General features: G+C 41.1%; 1 protein-coding gene and 1 long non-coding RNA gene across 5 annotated transcripts in view; both read left to right on the top strand.

Moving 5' to 3' along the window:
• Positions 1-23,110, top strand: part of slc20a2 (solute carrier family 20 member 2) — a 65,592-nt gene that overhangs the window by 4,256 nt on the left and 38,226 nt on the right. The window contains exon 1 of one of the 4 annotated variants that reach the window (XM_079269620.1): positions 21,233-21,278. The exons of the other annotated variants lie outside the window; for them this stretch is intronic. The gene's annotated coding sequence lies outside the window, so the exon portion shown is untranslated. Of the gene's footprint in view, positions 1-21,232; positions 21,279-23,110 lie in introns of those variants that run through there. 4 annotated transcript variants of the gene reach the window in all.
• LOC306779245 lies at positions 11,013-12,850 on the top strand. Its single transcript, XR_013772101.1, has 4 exons — positions 11,013-11,125; positions 11,446-11,530; positions 11,821-11,880; positions 12,700-12,850. It is a non-coding gene; the product is annotated as an uncharacterized lncRNA (long non-coding RNA).

The following is a 23,110-nucleotide window of genomic DNA, read 5'->3' as shown; positions in this document are numbered from 1 at the left end:
TGTCGTGTGTGTGTGTGTGTGTGACTGCTTGTAAACAGTATTGCTCAATCCATGTTATTGCCTTAAAAAAAACTGGTTATGCATGTCGTCGATCAAGTGGAGCTGATAACGCGTCTTTTTATTTTTTTGTTATTTAGAACGGTCACAACGACAACAGTGGACAGAAGGGAGCAGGGAGGATTGTTGTGGTTAAAGGAGGAAGAGCGCACATTAAGCAAGTCGATGATGGAGAAAGACACTAAAAGCAAACTTCAGAGCAGCAGCTTTTCTCATGATGATTTAATTCCAGCATTGCTTCAGGGTCAGGGCACAATTAAAAAAAAAAAAAAAAATCCAAACCATCTCAGCTCTTAATTAGACTACTTTTGCAACCACTTATCCAGTTTAAGTCCCAGTGTTTAACCAGATCTAAGTTGTCTGGATGCAAAAAAAATACTGCATTTAAACACTTAGATATTTGCGGTCTGCACACATGTATGTGTATGCCGCTGGTTTCAGGGAACTCCTTTCTCGTGGCAACTGTACTGTAAACTGTAAACAATTAGCCATTTATTGCCCCCAGGTAGCGTGTGACTGCTGATGCTAGCTGCATCGGGTTTTGTGTGATTTTGGCAGCGTTTGTCCTCTCCTCTCGGGCCATGAGAGCTGTTTCTCTGTAGCGTTTCGGACGGCCTTCTGTGCGACCGGCAGGGTCGGTATCAAAGCGCCGTCACACAGAGCGCCTCTTGTTTTGGGTGCTGGCCTGGTGTTAACTATGCTAATGACAGGCTTACTGCTGAACTGTGAGGCTTTTTGTTATTCATTGGGAGGTAGAATGGACATTATTTCCCCGTTCTTCTCGCTCAAGTACGTTTGCTTAGGAGCAGCCGGGGCTCGCTCGACTTTAATGACTCACCATTTTGCCACCGAGGCTCCCGGGGTCAGTTCGGGAGTGTTTTGGAAGGAAATAGTGAGAGAAGCATGGGAAAAAAAGTTATTTGTGGCATTCATTGATGATCCGTCCGTTGTTTTTGTGTCTGGTGGATACAACATCTATGCTCTTGTTGCCTCTAAATATCCAAAGAGCTGGTTTTATACCAGGAGAGGATTGGCAAAACTGTGTGGGTGGGCTGCATAATATTGACAAAAAGTAATAAACATTATTTTTTTGATAATTTAATATATCAGTGTGGATTGCTTCTCTGCTCGTTTGTTGAGTGGGAGGTCTGGTGAAAGTAAGTAGTTCCAGACCACAGGAATTCGTAATCGACTAAACACTCATGAGATTTTGTCGACTAATTGATTAGTTGATATGATTGACAAAGCACCCAGGAATTTATTTTTTCATTTTCCAGGTTTGGAAAAGTCATGGAAACTGAGCAAAAGTTAACACTTACATGGAAATTAAAACAGTTGTCCTGGAAAATTGTATTGGATGATGTGTAAAATAGTAATAAAATGAAACTATTGAGCACAGAATTAAGATGAGTTTATAAAAACCCTTTACATGTGAACAGCTTTTACTGTAGATAGAAATGGATGATCCCATGTTGTAGAGCAGGGATTCCCAAAGTGTGGTGCGCGAGCTGCCTCTAGGGGGTGCGCGAGAGGAAAAATGTAATGGTCTCATGGTGCAGTCCTGTCTCCTAAAAATTACGAAAAAAATTTTCAAGGCAAGCGCGGGAACCCTGACACCACTTTAAATCTTGTGTTTACTAGAGATGTGCTCGTACGTTTTTTGGAAATAAGTCATAAAAACAAAAAAGCATTAAAAAATGGCAAATTTACTACAGAAATCTCCCGAAACCACTGATTTATTTTCCCCCCTAAATGTTCAAAGACTGGTAATTCAGCTGTGCAAGAAGTTGATTTGAAAAATGTGCACTCTCATATTGTCTGCTGGAGACAATTTAGTAATTTCAGTATGAACATTAACTTGTGTATACAATATTTTCTCAATTAATTGGACAGACATCACCTCATAAACCAGCCATGTGTTTTTCATTTTTCTCTCGTGATAAAAAGGGGCTGGTGTGTGTGTGTGTGTGTGTGTGTGTGTGTGTGTGTGTGTGTGTGTGTGTGTGTGTGTGTTTGTCTTTGTATCCCGGTGGGGACTTTGACCTGACTGCACACAGACCCATGGGGACTCGTGTCACCGTGGGGACAAAAACTGAGGTCCCCACCGGCAAACCCCTCCTACAAGCTTCAGAACAGTGTCTAGACATGCCCCATGTAGTTTTCTCAGAAGGCCCCTGGAAACCATTTTCAAGAAAAAAATGTGTGTGTGTGTGTATGAATGCTCCCCTAGTGTATACACACTAGTACTGCAGTCCCCATGAGGTAGGCTGTTCTTGAAGTGTGTATCGCTGTTTGTCCACTCTCTATTGCCCCCTATTGGTCAAAAGTAGTATTACAGTTTGGGAATACACTTTAAATGTGTCTTTTTGACCAAAGATAAGCATGAATGAAATGCTACATTTGATAAAAAATAAATATATGTATAAATAAATAAATACACAAATACTTAATATTAATATTGATATTATTTATATTGCTATAGTTTTTTAAAAATTTGCATGAAAACAACGATAACCATAATGTATATTGTCTATATATTTCTCATGTAAAATGCCTGTTTTAAGTTTCTTCCATACAATTGTAATGATATTTTACCACAATTCATTATCTCATCATTGATATTATTGACAATAACAACAATTATAATAATAGTCTATATTTGATTTATTTTGCCATGTCAGAGGTGTAAGATAAATAAGGTCTTGTTTTGTTGCACTGCTTTTTTAAAGCTAACTTTTAAACAGTGCTCACTGTTCAATGACAATGATATTGATGATAACAGACAAATGCAGGTTTAGAGTTGTATCCATAAACATAAAATAGGAGTAGAAAAGACATTTTCCTTTAAATCAATACAGCAGGATGGTTTGAGGGGCGGCTATTTTCATGTGTACACTTACTATTGCAATCGTTATATTAGGCTAATCTCCGTGTAAACTACATATGGCAAGTTGCGGACTCACTGAGGAGAGGTGTTGCAGTAATGACTGAAAAGACAAGGGGAGTAGTAACATCACAAAGCATAGAGAGTCGCAACTTAATGCTTCATCCACACACTCTTGTACAGCGTGGGAAAGCACATTGATATAGCCAGATGCCGTTCTTGAAGTCGGAGAAAAATAAGTCCCATTACTCCCATTATTCATTCACTTGTTGGCGTGTGTGTGGGCTGGTGTCAGCAATGTCTTGCTCCTTATTTATTTATGTTTTATGATTTTGGACTCTACAAAATTAATTGAATTATTTATTTATTATATCTTTAAGCATGTTATAGCATTCTGTGTCAGTTTTTGATTTGATTGTTCTATTATTATACTATTCAAATGCTATGCATCTTCTATAGTAGGTCTATAATACGCCAACTGAAACAGTATAGGGTTACGGTGGTGTGCTTGTATATTTACCCATAGTGTTAATACTTAAAGTGCTTTCCTGTTATTTGTAGCCTATAGTATCACTCTAAAACATATTTTACTGTACGATGCCTTCAGCCTGAAATCAACAGGGTGTGAGCTATTTATTCAGGTTTTAGGAGCAGCATATCAGACAGGATATATTACGCAGCAGGATAAAGAGTCGTGAATTTCTACATTGAATAAAATATACTAGGATAGTTTGGGTTTGGTTGTCCTCCAAGGATATTTGAATATTTTTGACTTAAAGTATGCAATTTGACATCATTTTGGACCACTATTACGACCATAGATAACGCTGCAAAAGCTAAAAAATAAACTTTCTGTATAGGGAGTTAGGGCGAGGGACTGTTAGACCCAGCGATGCTGCTGGCCACCAGCCCGCTGTTGTGACCATCTTCTGTAACTAGTGAAGCATTTAAGCATAGTGGAATTAGCAAGCTAGCTAACTAGCCAGTTGTCTAGTTTGCTAGCCAGCTTGCTAATTTAACAATGCTTGAATGCTTCCCTATTTACAGAAAATTAGCCACCCAAGTTGCTACTCATCTGACTGGTGCTGAAAGTGGGCCCTTCTACATTTCACTCTTTGGTGTACCATGATTTATTTTTCGCACCAGCAGTTCTCACAAGCAGCTGCGAGCTCATAATGCTTTTCTGACCTCTTCATATCAGTTTCTCTGGATGAATCATGATGGCAATTCATAACAGTGCAGTGCCAGTGTTTTTGCACCGTGCTTAAGTATGCTTAGTATGATTTTACAGGGCAAACATTTCCAGAAGAAACAAAAGGTCAGACAAAGCCTGTGATACATGTAAATAATGGAATAACTCCCTGCCTGCTCAGGAGAAAGATAAGCTACCTAGCTCAGTAGCTAGCCATCTGTCTCTGGAGCTAAGTCTGCTCTCTTCCAAGCTGCAACAACACTTAGCCACACAGACGTGCGTTGTCATTATAACAACTAACTCTTCAATAGACCACGGAAAACCGTAAAATGTATTTCTATGGTGGCACCCCTTGTAGCTAGCAAAGCTCATTGTAAGTTGTTTTGTAACAACTAGCTATATGGTGGCTACAGGCCTAATTTTTTAACTCTTACTTTGAATATTCCCGTGGTGACCTTCTGATCTAATGCATGGAATCTGAGGATAAAACTCTCTTGCGCACAACACTATATATATACTATAGGAAGAACTTGGAGCAACATTGCATTGGGGTAAGGATAAAAACCCTGACTTTTTGTCCCGCCCTTCCGGACTGCCGAGTTACGATTTTCCGAAGTTCTGTACAGTTTCCCGTAGTGATTTATGGCATTTTGCATTCATTTGGCTTAAATAGACGTTCAGTTAATACCTAGAAAGCAATGGGCTAGCATGCTGACAATTTCACAGTAATTAAATCTTTCCACATAGATTGAGTGGTATGAAAATCAATGGGAAATTCCGTACACCTTTCCTGTAGTAATTTATGGCATTTTGACTTTATCTTGACTTTATTTGGCCTAATTTCCCCAGAAAAGAATGGGCTAAGAGGCTGACATTTTCACAGAAATTCAAGCTTTGCCCATTCATTAAATGGTATGAAAATCAAGTGGAAATTCCAAACACTTTCTCCATAGTGAACTATGGATTTTTGACCTAAGTTGGCCTAAATTCGCATAGAGAACAACGGGCTAGGACCCTGACATTTTCACAGCCAGTCGACCTTTGGCCAAAGACCACATGGTATGAAAATCAAGTGGAAATTCCATACACTTTCTCCATAGTGAACTATGGATTTTTGACCTAAGTCGGCCTAAATTTGCATAGAGAACAACGGGCTAGGACCCTGAAATTTTCACAGCCAGTCGACCTTTGGCCAAAGACCACGTGGTATGAAAATCAAGTGGAAATTCCATACACTTTCTCCATAGTGAACTATGGATTTTTGACCTAAGTCGGCCTAAATTTGCATAGAGAACAACGGGCTAGGACCCTGAAATTTTCACAGCCAGTCGACCTTTGGCCAAAGACCACGTGGTATGAAAATCAAGTGGAAATTCCATACACTTTCTCCATAGTGAACTATGGATTTTTGACCTAAGTCGGCCTAAATTTGCATAGAGAACAACGGGCTAGGACCCTGAAATTTTCACAGCCAGTCGACCTTTGGCCAAAGACCACGTGGTATGAAAATCAAGTGGAAATTCCATACACTTTCTCCATAGTGAACTATGGATTTTTGACCTAAGTCGGCCTAAATTTGCATAGAGAACAACGGGCTAGGACCCTGAAATTTTCACAGCCAGTCGACCTTTGGCCAAAGACCACGTGGTATGAAAATCAAGTGGAAATTCCAAACACTTTCTCCACAGTGAACTAAGGATTTTTGACATAAGTCGGCCTAAATTCGCATAGAGAACAACGGGCTAGGACCCTGACATTTTCACAGCCAGTCAACCTTTGCCCACAGATTAAATAGTGCGAATATCAATTGGAAATGGACTGTGTTTATTTCACCCAACAGAAAGGATTCGAACCAAATGACACTTATCTTCCCAAGTGGCCGAAAGCCAGTTTACACCAGTCTTTTCTCTAACTTTTTATACTTTAAAACGGGGTAGAGTTTTGAATCCTTTTCTCCTTCAAAGAGGGGCTCGTCACCATTACATACCTATAATCTGGACGTCGTAACTGCAAGTTAAGGTCCCCAAAAACAGCCACAAAGGGCTTAATTGGGGCCTTAATCCCTTATATTAGTGGATTTTTTGACATATGCAAGAATGGCCATAACTTCTCAAATATGGATCCCAGAACCCACATATTGTGGACACACATTGTGGACTAGGCCTACAATAGGATCACCTGAATAAAATCCCTCTAGATTATCTAGAAAAGATTTTTGCCTGTATCAAACTCCGACTTCAGCATGGGGTACACGTCCCTAAACTGTACACCCTGTCGCACTCTTGGTGAGATTAGACCAACTTTTACTTCTGAAGATGTCAGAGCCCTGCTTTTTTAATATGTTGTAGACAAGCCCCAATGAGGCACATTCAAGTTGGATGGGACTCCCTAGCACTTAGCATGCCTGCGCGGGAAGAGGGGCAGTTGGCCTACATTTGAATGGGGCATTTTGAACGATAAAATGAATGGAAAGTGATTACCCAAACGGCCCATCCTTCAACTAGTCATAACTTCTCACAACATGGTTGAATTTGATGGGATATTATGAACTGGGTAAACTGGGTGAACTGGGTGAGATGGGTGAACTGGGTGAACTGGATGAGATGGGTGAACTATGGATTTGTCACCGAACTCGGCCCAAATTCCCATAGAAAGCAATGGGCTATGACCCTGAAAATTGAACGGTCAGTTGACCTTTGGCCAATGACCATGTGGTATGAAAATCAAGGGGAAATTCCAAACACTTTTCCCATAGTGAATTATGGATTTCTCACCGAACTCGGCCCAAATTCCCATAGAAAGCAATGGGCTAGGACCCTGAAAGTTTAACAGTCAGTCGACCTTTGGCCAAAGACCATGTGGTATGAAAATCAAGGGGAAATTCCATACACTTTCTGCGATGGTACACTTTCTGCTATGGTAAACTCCGTACACGTAGAAATTACGGCCTTTTGACTCAATTCTGCCTAAAGACACCTAGAAAACAATCGGCTAGGAGGCTGACATTTTCACATTAAGTCAACCTCTGCCCCAAGATGAAATGGTCTGAATATCAACGGGAAATTCTGTACAGTTTTCCCATAGTGATTCATGGCATTTAGCATTTATTTGGCTTAAATAGACGTTCAGTTAATACCCCTAGAAAGCAATGGGCTAGCACGCTGACATTTTCACAGTCAGTCGGCCCTTGGCCACAAACCACGTGGTATGAAAATCAATAGGAAATTCGGTACACTTTTCCCGTAGTAATATATGGCATTTTTCTTCATTTTAAAGTTATTTGGCCTAATTACCCCATAAAACAATGGGCTAGGACGGTGAAATTTTCACAGTCATTCCATCTTTGCCCCATCGTTAAATGGTATAAAACTCAATGGGACATTCCAAACACTTTTCCCATAGTGAACTATGGATGTCTCTACCCAGATGACACTTATGTTCCGACATGGCCTTCAACAGTCTTTTCTCTCAAAATGTCCACTTTAATTTAAAGTAGAGATTTGATTCATTTTCTCCTTCAAAGAGGGGCTCGTCACCATTACACACCTATAATCTGGGCCTCGTAGCTGCAAGTTAAGGTCCCCAAAAACAGCCCCAAAAGTCAAAATTGAGGCATATGACCTCATCTTTCGGCCTGTTTTGGCAAGTGAGAAACGGGCCATTAAATCGTAGTGAAAGGTTGGAACTGCCTGATTTTTGCATAAATCAGTCGCCTGTGATAAGGTGATGCAGGATCTAAAGCGAGATATCTGTAGAACCTTGGGAAAGCTAACTTCCGGTAGCAGCATGCTAACGACTTGAATCCAATTGAACCTTGAAGAGGGTCCTGTTTTGTCCATCATATGTGAATTTCATCAAAGAAGGCCATTGACAAGTGTTTTAAAATTGATCAATATTAAAAAGTGGTCACAATCCAGATTTTACCAGTCTTTTCTCAAACTTTTTATACTTTAAAAAGGGGTAGGGTTTTAAGTCCCTTTCTGCCTCAAAGAGGGGCTCGTCACCATTACACACCTATAATCTGGGCCTCATAGCTGCAAGTTAAGGTCCCCAAAAACAGCCACAAAGGGCTTAATTGGGCTCAATTGGGGCCTTATTCACTTATATTTTGGCATATGCAAGAATGGCTATAATTTCTCAAATATGGGTCCTAGAACCCCCAGATTGTGCACACACATTGTGGACAAGGCCTACAATAGGACCACCTGGAAAAAATCCCTCTAGATTATCCAGAACTGATTTTTGCCTGTATCAAACTCAGACTTCAGCATGGGGTACATGTCCCTAAGCTGTACACCCTGTCGTACTCTTGATGAGATCAGACCATCTTTTACTTCGGAAGATGTCAGAGCCCTGTTTTTTTAATATGTTGTAGACAGGCCCCAATGAGGCACATTCAAGTTGGATGGTACTCCCTAGCACTTAGCATGCCTGCGCGGGAGGAGGGAATTGGCCTACATTTGAATGGGGGATTTTGCCAGGATAAAATTAATGGAAAGTGATGACCAACTGGCCCATCCTTCAAATAATCATAACTTCTCACAACATGGTTGAATTTGATGGGAAATTGCTTGGCAACATTCCCCTTGATGACTTGAATAGGAAAATATTGCGGAAAAATCTGCAGACCCTCTGGAATGCTATCTCCTGTTAGCAGCATGCTAATGACTTGAATCTAATTGTACCTTGAAGAGGGTCCTCTTGTGTCCATCATATGTGAACTTTAGCATAAAAAGCCATTTACAAGTGTTTTTATTGCACCCAACAGAAACAGCAACATGTACACATCATTAACAGTCTTTTCATAATATGTTAGTTAAATACACATATAAATACTTCTGTTGAATACAATGGCTTGTAAATAGTTGTAGTTTCTATTTTATGAATATCAATGGTTGTATAATTTTTTAACAGTTCAAAAATGCTTCTATTACTTAACTTCATTAGAAATGCTTGTTTCATTTCAATGTCCTTTTTTAATTGAATTTTTTTTTTTACATACTTTATACTAAATTCTAGTTGAGCAATAAAGTCTCAACTTAAGCAGGTATTTTATGTAATCCTTCCGTTTTAGTAATTACTATTACCTGTCTAAGTTATTAACAACGGCTGCAGACCAGGCCGAGCCTCAGAGCTCCCTCATGCTGATCGTGACCGAAGGAGTGGGGGATGGGTGAGGTTACGGTGGGGACAGTCAATGTCATGTTCTGTGTAAAGTACCTTAAGTTTCATTGCTGACATTACACAAAACCTGACGTTTACCATCATCATGGGGACCATGGCGTGGCCCCTCCCCCATCAGTGCATGCGCCCGTGGAGAGGTGACTCACTGCCTCAGACTGTCGAGCGGCTCCACACACATGTAACTTGACGGGCTAGCTGTGGAACCTGGATGGAAATGGTAAGTTTTTAATTATTGTCCTTGCTCCTAATGTTGGTACATGTACTGCCATATAAAAAGAGCTGTTGCAATGTGCTGGAAGTTAACCGAGATGGACAGCTAATATTAGCTAACACTAAGCTAACATGTGCAGCTAGCATGTGCAGCTAACAGAGCTGTGAGTGGAGCTGGGTCTGGATAAAGGTGGAGGTGGGTCTGGATAAAGGTGGAGGTCTGAACAGACGTGAGTGCAGCTTCCTGCTGTCACAGTGTTTTAACACATTGATATTCAGGCTAAATGTAGCCTCTGCTCCAAGGAGATGAACTACAGCAACAAGGGCTCACATGTCCTCTCATCACACTGTTCACTGTTTCGGGCTTGTCACCTTTTTCACTCATGAGTTTGCAGGTATGCGATCTGAGACCAGCCTACCGTTAACGGAAGGCTGGACAACTAATTACAGTTAACTACAAATGGATAATTTACACATCGTGGGGCTTTTTTACAGTCACAAAATGATATTTAGATATTGTTTAGAATTTATATTTTATCATCATTATCTTTTCCCACAGAACGTGAATATTATGCTCAACAAAGAGACATATTTGACATATTGAGTCAAGGTTAACTTTAAAAAAAGGTATTTCTTCACATGTAAGCAGATATTGTAATTCAAATAACCATGGGTATTGAAGTATAATATTTAGCCTCATACTTTCAGAAATAAGTAGATCACCTTACTATAATGCAGCCTATAAGACCAGAACAAATTACTTTTAATTTCAGTCAAAATGTAATAATAGCAGCTCAGGCAACAATTTTAATTACACAAAATTCTACCACTGCAGCTTGAAATACTGAGAAAGTATTTTGTAATAGTGGAGAATATTATACTGAATACTTCAGGGAGTCTATTGGTTTCAATCCCAAACTGATCATACTCTCAGGGTTTAAATCATATAACTATTTAAAAATAGTCTAGACGCAAATGAAACACATTTTGACCCATCAAAGATGATGTTGAAGTTATTAGTTCATCGTAAACCATATTAACATTTCTATCCTCTAATATATTTGCAGGCGCTGATGTGACAGATGGCTTTAACCCTGAACAGACCAACGAGGTAGGATATGTCATCTTCTTTGGGTTCTTAATTGACAGTTAACCTGCTCGACTGTGAATGTCGAACAGAAATCAAAACAATGCTAGAGTAATTCATTTCTTACAGACTACAGCTAGTTAATCACACATATTAGACTTCCATTATTACGACAGTGTTTCCCACAAGGAGAAATTAAATAGTTTGCACTGCAGCCACTTATTCATAATGTCTGATGACATATAAGTTGTAGTATTTGTTGTTTGGTTGTGTATTATTTTATTTATGTAAAACAGTGTCGATTGGTAGGTAGGTAGGTAGACTGGTAGGTCGACTGATAGGTAGGCAGACTGGTAGGTTGGGAGCCTGTCTAAACATTACAAAAAAATGATTTGTTTTTCAGGAAGAACACCAGCGGTCCAGTGACAATACCGATATTCTTGACCCCACTCCAGCTGATGTCGATGAGGACACAAGTGTTCCAGAGCTCATGAGAACCGACAGTGGAGTTGTAAGTTTATTTGCAAAACTTCACATTCTAACATGAAAAGGGCCATGACATCTGTCAGTTTACAGGAATCAGGGTAATATTTTCAGAGGCTGTGATGATTATTGAAGTGCCACTACGAGACAAAGCACAAGTCTTTTGAGCTAACGTCTCGCATCTCAAATAAAGGCACAGGAAAATAAACCTAAGAGCCCAGCACTCAATTTCTTTTCTAAACATGTTGCCTAGTTTTAGTCTATTGTTTTGTCTTGACATTTATTATTGTTAAATGCTTGTGATTTTACAATGAAGAATATCCAAGTCTAATCCTTTCTTTTTTTAAGCTCAACAGACAAATGCTCAGAGACAAAAGAGAACCTCTATCAAGTTCTGAGTACAGTGATGAGGATGATCCACATCCAGCCAAAGGTAATATTTCGAGTAAATGTGAGGATTGTGAAAATTTCTGATAAAATATTTCTCTTGGAAAGAAAGCACACACTGTCCAGGTACATTGCTAGCCTTAATCATTTGCATGCCTTTTACCTTGCCTGTATTATTTATTGATTTATTTCCAATCACTTTCCCTAATACAGTTTCCTTAAAATACCACATGAGTGTTTATTCTGTGGGCACCAACAGATTGTAGACACTATTTGATTGGATGTATGAAATTAATTGAAAGTCTGTTATTCTCAGTTTTGCTTGTGTTTTAATAGGTAGTTTGGATGAAAAGATGCTGGTTGGAGAGGCCTCTGGTCAATCACACACAAAAAAAGGTAATCTTTTCAAAGTTTTAGAGTTTCTCACCTAGGATCAAGTTATTTAGTGAGTCCACTGACATGAGAATACATTTTATAGATTCCCTATCCAAAATAGAAATAAACTAATAAACTATCATGTATCGTTATGTAGTATGTAACTTAGTTAATACGTGTATTAAGTAGTTCAAATGAGCTCCACCTTTACCAGCTGCAACATTAAAGTGATACATTCATTAATGCATCGATAATTATTATCCAATGATTTCAGCCTACTATAAATATATTATTTTGTCCATTCTGCATAGTGAGTATACTTTAACTTTCAATATTACTCTGTGCGTTTCTATCACGCACCTGGTTTTTGTGTGCCCAGGTTTTGAGGCTAATGAAACACCATATTAAAGTAACTGGCATCATTACGTAAGGAAATATAATTTCACATCATCCAGTATATTGAATTCAGAATCATCTATGTAAAGGACTCATTTGTTCAGGTCAGTAGATCTCATCTAGTCCTAAATCACATAATGTCCTCTGGACTAAATGGACAATGACCAGTTGTTTTAAATGAAGTACTCCACTTGTGTCATGTAATACTGAAGCTAGTGTTAGTAAACCGTGTCTTTGTTCATACTTCTGCAACTACCGTCTATATTTCTGCTGCGAGTTCTATTTTTGTATTAGACACTGTTGCTCCAAATACTTATGTTACTGCAACTACAGGTTGTTCTACTCGTATTTTGTGTACTGCTACAGTCAAGATCGATACAACATTATAGCCTCAGTACTTGCTGGTTTTTGAATAACATTAAATTACTGTCTCATTTTATTCAGGGTCATCACAAACAAAAAAACAGAAGTGGACCAACGACGAAATCCAGGCTGTGGAAAAAACACTCATGGACCACATCAGATCTTGGAAGGTTCCTGGAATGCATTCAGACGTCACCACTAGCTCTCAAAGGAAGGAGGTGGGAGGCAGTGAAACTTTACACAAAAAACCGAATTGATGCACTAAAGCGAAAGTCTTTGCAAGAAAGGTAAGCTTTTACATTTGTGCACTATTGTGTACAGGTACAATCTTTGCTGGACATTTATGCACTTCTGTTGCTGGACGTTGTTCAATATTGTCAAATGGAAGGTTTAACAGGTTTTTTGTTTTTTTTGAAGAATTCATAATCGTGCCTGTTCTCTTTGACATTCCTCGTTTTCTTTGTTAAATATTTGAATATTTCTATTTGCGTTACGGCATTAAAGTTGTACGAATCTATTTTGTGATACACAAACATATTTTCGTTGTATTTTTTGTTATTTAAAACCATTTCACTACACTTAAAAAGTGTACATTGCAGTGCAGTTGTAATAGAAGTTGTACACAACAGTTGTGAGGCATTGAAAGGTTTTGAAACAGTAAGTGTTGAAATAATGTTTACAGAATTACAATTTAAGTATTGTAGTAGTCAAGTTCAGTATTTGTTTTGCAAGTGAAATACTACTTTGAAATATTATGCTGAGAGCATTGCAGTTGTGATACTGTGATATTCAGCTCCATCATTTGTAGGTTTTTTTTTCAACTGAAATACAAAGCACTGAATATCACAGTATCAAAACTGTAATGCTTTCAACTGTAATATTCAGTGTACTATATCTGAAAAATGCACAGAACTTTGAAATAAAGCTGTGAAGTTTGAACATTTCTGATTCTGATCTGACATTTACATTGAGTGGAGTTCAATATACACAGATGAGTCATTATACAATTACAACATTTAATGGTGAATCCACAAATGCAATATTAAATGAATTAACAAAATATAATACAGAAACAACTCTTTTTTAAAAATAAAGCTCTAGTTTCTATAAACTTACCCTCCATTGAATACCTTATATAGGCTTGAATACCTTATATAGGCTTGAAAGACACATTTTTAACAGTGTCCCCTGGTGGTGGTTTGTATTATGACATGATAGGAGCGTCCCCGCTGGGATAGAAACACCAGACAAAAATTCAGTTTGTTAAATTTGAGAAGTTTTGATACTTGAGTTGATATTTTGGTTCCCAGGACCAAAACAAAATTTATGTGATGAAAAGTATGCCGTTATTCCATTCAGAAAATGAGGTCCCCACGCGTAACCTCTACACAGGCGTCCCCACCATGTAGCAAAAACGTGTATGTGTATGTATGTGTGTGTGTGTGTGTGTGTGTGTGTGTGTGTGTGTGTGTGTGTGTGTGTGTGTGTGTGGCGGTCTTTTGTCCTGGTGAAAGTTCTCCTGAGTTTGTAGAAAGCGTGATGTTTGAACAGGTGTGAGCTCACGTGTCCGCCTCCTAACTCCGCTCTCCCGGAGTGCCGAAGGGTGCGACAGGTCCTGTCCGCACGCCGCCGCGTCGATAACGTCACCGCCTGCTTTGCGGCCGATTGTGCGGCTGGGCCTCCATGTAAGGACGAGCAGCTGGCTGACCGGTCGCTGCACACACTCATGTGACGCTGCTATTTCTAGCCAAATCATCCCTCCTCCCCACTTGGCTTTAGCAACAAGAGCGAGCGCTGGTTACGTGACACCTCAGAAAGCTGCAAGACTGGAGGAGGGGGGTGTCAAGCTAGGTGGAGCAGAGGCATGTACAAATGCAAATTATTCTGTTCCAGATAAAATGGAAGTGAAGGCACACTACTGTCATGCAAGTCGACATGATGTCAAGAGTTTTTCTGACTGCTGGCTCGGACAAATCCAATTTTCTAAATAGTTTACCGTCAGCAATTGATTTTGATTTTCTAATTTTGTAAAACAAAATGTACCAAATAAATACATAGATATAAATTCACGGCTCAAAATAATAAATCATACACCAGCAACCTGGTAAAAATGTTCTAAACCAACAGGAAATGCAATATAAGTGTACCTTTTTTTTTCTTTTCTTTTTTTACTGAGGAGCAAATTTAACCAAGCATGAACATGAGTTAAAATCCCAGTGTGTCACAGATAGCCGATCCTGCTTTTTGACTCTGTATCGACCCGGTATCGGTGATTCGTCTAGTTTGGATTAGTAATCCTGGCTGCATGGGTCGTAGCTGCTGCGGTAGTGAGCCAATCACACGTCGCATTCAATCGCAGAATGCTTGCAGTGAAACAAGTGGTCATTTTTTCCTTCCTCGTAGATCTGGGTACAAAAAGGATCGATTGCCGGTACGCTTTGACCGGAGAAGTTGCTCTACTTGTTGGTACCGGGCTATTTACCTTAACTTTTCCCTGTGCTCGTAGATGTTTGATGACGTTATGGGGAAATATTGGACCCAAAACAGTCATATCAGTGAGATCAACTACGGTGGCAGCATCTCTGGTGCTGACCGAACTGGTCCACAACATATCAGAAATGTAAACATTAAAAAAATTGTCTTAATAGTGTGACAGTTCAAAATGCACTGCAGGATATTACAGCAAATTATGTCTTTAATGTCACCCATGAGACATTTAATTATACAGAGAAACTACTATTGTGATCACATACGATGACTGCACTGAATCATGTCGTTACGCCTAACAAGCTGAGACTGCCCAACAGCATTAAGGGGATTTTTTGTCTTTTTTTTTTAACGGGGGATTAATCAGGGCATTCAAACTGAGGGGAGGAGGTGATTAGTGGCCTAATAAAGATCTTGTTGCCCTCCTTCTTTAAGGCCATGTCCACACTACTCCGTTTTCGTTTTAAAACACGGCATTTCAGCATCGTTTTCGAAATGATCTCTGTCCACACTAAAATGCCTGAAAACGAATATCACGTGACTATTCACGTACACCAGGGGTTCTTCACCTTTTTGACCTCGGGGCCCAACTTTTCAAGTACAAAGTGTCCCGGGGCCCACTCTGACTATATGCATCAAACGTGTCAGACAACCTGTAGGTCATACAGAAACAGAGCAGTGGGCCTTGGGAGTCAGTAAAAATTGAAAATTTTTGTCCGCATAAAATAAAAAAGTATCAGTATAAATAACTGCCTGTGGCTGTATCTGTACAGGTAAAGGACAGTATAGGGCTATAACTACACTATCAGTTAACAACTGCCTCAAATTTGAAGAAGATTGGACAAAGTATGACCATTCTACAGTGTTTCTTCCATGAAGAGATCCAGGCGGAGCTCTAAAAGGACATTTGGAGACCCAAATGGAAACATGGTAACCAAATGATATTCTGACACACGAAAGGTGTTTCTCCCTTTATATTTTTATATGATAGTATTTTCCTTTTATTTTTAGCCTTTGCAAATTGCAAAAACTGTATATATGGTCGAAGACGTGGTGGGTGTGAGTAGCGGACTTGCTGTGCGTAATGGCTGCGACCGAGCGCACAATGGAGTGTGCGGGTAGCTCATTTACGCAAGGTTATACGTTGGTTGATGGCTTATAGAACAGGAAGATAAGGTTTGTACTATAAGCACTAGCGTTTTCTGAAGCCGCTAGCTCCATGGTAACATCTGCTAGCACATTGTCGGGTCTGTAATGTGTATTTGTCCGTCGAAATGCTGCAAAATCCGACTTGCAGCGATTATGGCGACTTTGGACAGTGTGTGTTTGGGCTCCTTTTGTGAAACATCCATAAGAAATGAAAGAAAATTGATGTTTTCTTTGCAAAGATGAGGATTTTGGGCATGCTGGGATACCAAACACGGCCATGTTTTGTGACGTAGTTTGCGTAAGCAAGCCGTAGGAATGGAAGGGGAGGTGATCGAGGACGCCGGCGTCATCGGAGTTGAACAGGCAAAACCCTTGTCAAATAAATGAGATGATAGAATGTGATGATCAGAAAGACATTTATTTATCATGTGTATGTAAACCTGCATACACAACAAGAAGCCGAACAGGCTTTCCCACAAGCGTTGGCTGTTTCGTCGCTAGGTGTCGCTTTATTTTTGAAGGCTTCAGTGCTTCGTTTGAGAGCATTAGCCCACATTCCACACACTGAGCCCTCGGCTCTGCCTCGTTGCCTCCGTTCACAAAGCCGTACTTAGTCAGGATTGTACTTGCGCACACATTTAGACTTTTTGGGGGGTATGGCACCACTGTCTTCATTTTTTCTTTTTAAAAACTTGTCCATAACTTTTGCTACAGGCTAGCGGCTAGCTGAGTGTCTTCTGCTTATTGGAGCTTGTTAAACAACTGACTGACTCATTACCGCCACCTGGTGGTGGGAAGCTATATTGTAACTGAGCGTCTCATGGATAACAGTGATATCTCTGGTGTCTTCAATTGATAACCTATGCGGTCCTGCGGCCGTCGCAGTCCACAGGTGCAAAACTGAATGTTTTGCAGCCCTCTAGGTGGCGCTCGCGGCCCAATCGTGGGCCCCCATGGTTAAGAATCACTGACATACACAATGCGGGTGGGTGCCGGTGTCAACAGGAAGTAGATTGGTTGCTTAATTTAAAAAAATACGACGAGTAATACATGTCTTTAAGAATGAAAAGTTGTGTTTGATACTTAAAATATTCTCTAACATCTTCCTCTATGAACTCAAACAGACACATTTAGTGGGAAGTTTAATTTTTTACACTTAACGTTAGTTACAGCGCTGTGGGTCTTGCTCTATCTCTCTCTCTCTCACACATCAAATTTACTTTAAAATCAACACTTACACGTAAAGGTTTACCAGATTATGATCTATAAATGTGGTCAACACACGTCATTTCCTCGGTTTCATTGTTTCTGTTCTCACTCGTAGCTCTGCTGGTGGCTTAACTATCTCTCTGTCCTACTGGAGAGCAATCAGTGTTTTGCTCCTTTACGTTTTAACTGTGGACTTCACAGTATTTGTGCAGAACAAAATAAGCATGAATAAGAACAGGAAAGTCCTCCGTTTTGTGTCCATCGTCCTCCCTAAAGCCGCTAACAGACTTCAGACGGCCGCTCCGTAGGTCTGATAACCCCGCTAGACACGCCGCTCGCTAATCGCTCCAAATAACAGCTGCTTCCTTTGCAAAAATGCAGACTAACTGAACAACAGCTGCTAGTAAAGACAACAAGGTCAGCTACGCCTGTAATCAGTTGTTCATGTTAAATTAAGCTGGTCGATCGGCAATCAATATTGTTTATGATTTCCGGGAAACGGTCATGTGATAGTTTGTGACGAATCAGGGAAGGACAGGTCATGACTGCTAAGAACCAATCAAGTAGCGAACGCCGGTGTGGGCGTCATCATTTCCAAACGTATCCGTTTTCGGCCGTCAACACAAATACGCAACCCCGGAGTATCCTTCCTCGGAGCGTTTTCAAACTTCTCCGTTTTCGGTGCTCGAAAACGCTTGCATAGTGTGGACGCTCAGTGTAAACGTAGCAAAACATGAGTTTTCAAATGGAAACGTAGTCGTGGATGTGGCCTTAATAATGCTCAATTGCATGATTGGTGCAGTTTAGATCAATGTCGGTCCAAAAGTAGAAATGAGCAATGTTGAAACGGAGCGGCTGGAAAATGCATAACATAACACTTCTGTACACAGGGAACCCCTGTGTATAAATAATATATAATAAAGATGTCCTCTCCTTCAGTATCCTGGAGTAACGAGGCCTTTTGTAGACCTGTAAACTTTAGGAGATGAGCATTGAGTATTGTTGAAAATTCCCCCCCTGTGAACAAGTTCCCTGTGCTGAACAGGTGTCGACATCTTCATACTGTTTCACACATTCCAGCTCGACTGAGGCTTCACAGAGAGTGACCCCCCCCCCCCCACACACACACACACCACCACCCAGAAATGCTGAGAAGGCTTACCCAGCTTTAGTCTGCAGCGTAATCTTTACACATACACACTTCTGTTTCTGCCTTGCAAAAAATATGATGGGGTGCTACTCCCCCGTTTCCAAGGGTTGGACTATTTTTTCGATTACATTTTTATATTGACGCATGCACGATTAACAGTGGTTTAATGGTTTAATAAACTGAAGTAAAAAGTGTATGGACGTAAAAAAAAAAAACTTTCAGGCCTTAGCACACCGGGGTGTTTTCTCTTTCCCATACGATTTTATTTGCATGATACAAATAATTTTTCCAAACCTACGTTTTTGGACGTTCACACAAAACACTAACATTACGCAGCGAACAAGTGACGGAATTTATTTTCCAGAAAGCGATGGATTTTCTTTTTACACTTTTGCACAGCGAACGAAGGCATCAACCAATCACGAAAAGGACATATTCAAAGCACACACTGTAGCGTAGAAAAACACTGGGCAATGGAATGGTATTGGTCTGGAAAAATTGCGTATAAGATGAGTTATACAAGTAAAGTATATCTAACATGGTGGAGTATTTTAGTGGAGGCAGCTGTTTATGTCAGCAAGTTTTTCCCCGACGACTACTACAGCCTTCAGGAGAGTACAGTAAGACAGACTCAAAGAGACAGCAGACTTCAAATGGCATTTACAGCAAAACTCCATGCGTTTTTAAAATTCCAGTGCTACACGAACAACAAACGAGGAGATTTGAGCGTCACCGTGCCCCCTCCTGGTTGGGGCAACATGGTGTTCTGATTTGCGGCGATGGGTGGAAAGAAAGAAAGAAAAAAGTTTCAAGGAAACCATTTTTATCCCAACGGGATTAGAGGTGACCCGCCGTCACCGGAACACCAGCAGACCTCCTGTCACAATGAGTTTGCCTCAGCGTGGAGCAAAACTCTTGACGAGAGAATTTTATATGTGTAAGGTTGTCGTAATGTTGGTGTGGTTTCCCGTCGTTGCTTCTGCTTCAGGATTTGTTGTTTCACAATCATTGTAAGGACATGGCAGAAACACACAGCGCTGTCTCCCACAGTGAAGACACGCTGTGCTGAATCCCCCCATAGTTTACTCTCTACGGTATTGTGTCCACATGCCCAGCTTTAATCGTCTCACTCCTTATTGCATGCTGTTGTGTGTACATCATTCAAACCTTTGACACAGACTTTCAGCAGTTACTAAAACTACCTTTTACTTTGGTGAAGTTAGTATAAAATCTTCAAAAATGTGATTTAAATGTAGGAAATCTGACCACAATATCAGGGAGAACTTTTTCTGACACCTTGTGATGTGGATCCAACTCAGGGTTGACATCCACTACCCAGCCCTTGTAAGGGTCCATCAATTGTTTGTTCATACACTTAAATAACGTTTCCCTCGAGACACCCCTTGATGCGATTAAGGCCGACTGCTGAAGTCGCCACGTGAAATCACCCTCCCACCTCCCCATGTTGTGATCGCTTCAAGTACCACTCTCGCAGCTCACTCCTTGTCGGCCCGCGGCTAATGCTCACAGCACATTTTTCAACATTGCTCTTAGTTTTCTTAGAATAACAGCAGCGGAATAATCCGCTGACTCACTGACTCGCAGGCCTAATCCAGGGCCGGCCTCGTGTCTCTTCCACTGCGTGTAGGCTGATGTTAAACGTATCGTTAATACGGTGTGTGTGTGTGTCAGTCAGAAGCCTGGCATTCCTGCAAAGTAGTGGGAGAGAACCCCATGTCCGCCGCTGCCACGTCTCGCACTACGTGCGCACAGCAGCAGGTCTAATCAAAGCACTCCATAATGCTATTAGTCATGTGCTGGAAGCCAGGATTAAGACTGGGAGGTCACAGGGCACTAGATCCAGCTCAGGAGGGTCTCTTTCTTTCAACCCCCTCTCTCTTCGCCTCTGTTCTCACCTTTTAACCTCACATGTGGGGACACTGCCGGCAAATTTCCGTCATGCTGTTACTCACAGAATTAGAATTAGAAAAGCTTGGCCGAATTCTCAAATGGATCACGTGACTCGGAAGGCAATCACATGACATGTCATATGTCGGCATTTTTATAAAGACAATTTTTGTTTCAAGACCAGCATTATTAGATCTCTGCTGTGGAGAACACTTTCATGGCGATATCATTGGCCAGTCGCCAAATGATAGGACAAGTCTCATTTATCCCCATTTGACGTAGCCTGAAACATCGTTACTAGTGTCCGTACCGCTGCTTTCTCACAGAGTCTCTTGTCCTTTTTTATGCTCTGTTATTTTTTTCAGCACCCTCGCTAATACCGGCACCCACTTTGCCCCAGTAACACATTTTAATACCACGCAGCCTGCCAAACAACAGATTACCAGTCTCAGCAGTGGAGAAAGAGGTAGGTTAGGTTTTCTCCGCTCCCACATCTGAGATGAGGAGAGATCGGGAGAGGGGGGGCCCTGCAGAGGAGCGAGCACTGGGGTCGAAAGGGGGGCCAGGCTCGACGCTGAATCCTGGAAGAGAACTGGAACTGTCCGGCTGAAGTGTGGGAGGGAGGGAGTGGGGGGTGAGGAAAACAGAGAGAGGGTCAAGGGTAAGATGACTCCTACACTCATGGCAACATGGAGGCAGATGGCAGGAAGAGAAGAAAGCCGGACTGCAGCCTCAAAAAAAAAACCCGCCATTGTTTGTACGTACCGAGCCCGATCGTGTCGGTGGTCCTATGATGTGAAAGCCAGCCAGCAGAACGGGGGCCCCTGACTGTTACTAATAAAGCCGTTGGCTCTGTGTTCATCTTTTGAGGCGCATTCCGATTGGTCAATTAGGAATCCCCGTTGAGAGCACGGTTTATTCTCAGAGGTGACTAATAGTTTCTGCCGACCTAAAAGCTTTATTTTGGGCACCGCATCCTTTGTGTTGCTGCTGATTAAGCCAGAGTTTTTTTTTAATGCAGTGTGTTTTGTGTGCGTGCGCTCAGCTAGCCCTTTCCAGAGAATTATTTCAAATTCCCACATTTTATTAACTTGACTAGAATACTTGTAAAAATCCTATGAATGTCCATGTCTTTTTAAATGTTCAGGCAGTAATATATTTCTGCGTACGTTTCATGTTTTCTTTTTCTTTCTCTCTGTGTTGCTGTAAGACGGCATACTTTTTATGGACCCCTCCCTCACAAACAAAAGTCTGAGGACAGCACAGCGCGTCCTTTTTAGTTACTCGAAACACTCAAACGGGGGGAGGAGCCGCTTCAAGTCACTTTGCCATTTGTCGGGCGAGGGAGTCAAACCCGGGTCCCTGCTGAAACCAGAGAGAGCTGACCTTAAGAGTGTTTAAACATAAGGCTTACTCAACATTGGAAGCCGGGGGGGGGGGCTCAGATTGTTTGCTGTTGTAACACGGTCCGCTCTAGTGTTGCTAAAGGCTCAGATGCGCGGTCGGTCTGTGGAGCGCGAGGCTGACATTTCTCTGATTTTTGGCATGCCTTGAAATTGGATTGGAGGACGTAACTCGTCAACCGCCGTGTGTATTAACCATACATTACATACAGGCTGTTCACAGGCCTTAAATGTATGTAGATGGTTCACTGAGAGGGATTTATTCCTATTGGTCGTTTCATCTTTGCTGTCTGTGGTGAGGGAGTACCGATGACACAAAACCAATTGATTAACATACCCAGGTGTTCTTGGTCAGTCGTTCTCAACACACACTTTACAATACTGCACAGAGGGCCGGGCGATTGTGGAGAAAATCCAATATCACGATATTTTGGATGAAATACCTTGGTGCTTCCACCAAATATTTCCACAATTTCTTACAATCATCAGTGATGAGCAGGGTTCGTACGGTCATGGAAAACCTGTAAAAGTCATGGAATTTTAAAATGGTTATTTCCAGGCCTGGAAAAGTCATGGAAAAAAATAAAATCCCAAAAGTTTTGGAAAAGTCATGGAAATTTGTTATATTCATATTTTGATGTCGTTCATTTGCGCTTCTCAGATTGGAGTGAGACGAGGAGAAAATGTCATGTCGTGATCTTCGCAATAGAACATCTTTGATGTGACGAGTCTTGGCCAATCAGCATTCAGATGTGTACAGCGTAGGGCTGGGCGATAAATCGATTTAATCGATTAATTCGAATGTGTGCTTTAAGGCGATGTGTTTTATTGAAAATCGAGAAAATCGCCCCCACCCCTCCCCCCCGTTGGGTTCCCGTAGTTGAGTGCGCGCGCATTGTTTACAAACGAAAACAATGGCGGCCAGCAGTGAAGCTCTCGTTCTTAAGAGAGGGAAGAATGTGTCTTCGGTGGTCTGGAAATGGTTCGGGTTCGTGTCATCTGACACCGAACAAACAGCACCACGATGTAAGGTCTGTCTAAAAGCTATTGCTACAAAATCAAGCAGCACAACAAATTGAATGTAGCACCTCAAACAGAGGCATGCCGCCGAGTGGGAGAAGTGTTGCGCCCTGAGGAGGGAGCAGGACCGCGGGAGCACAAGCGACGCTGTCTTCCTGGCAAAAAA

Source organism: Melanostigma gelatinosum, assembly GCF_949748355.1.
Source record: "Melanostigma gelatinosum genome assembly, chromosome: 6".
NCBI classification, from domain to species: Eukaryota; Metazoa; Chordata; class Actinopteri; order Perciformes; family Zoarcidae; genus Melanostigma; species Melanostigma gelatinosum.
The sequence above is the reverse complement of the archived record's forward strand: the minus strand, read 5'-3'. Positions and strand labels throughout refer to the sequence as shown.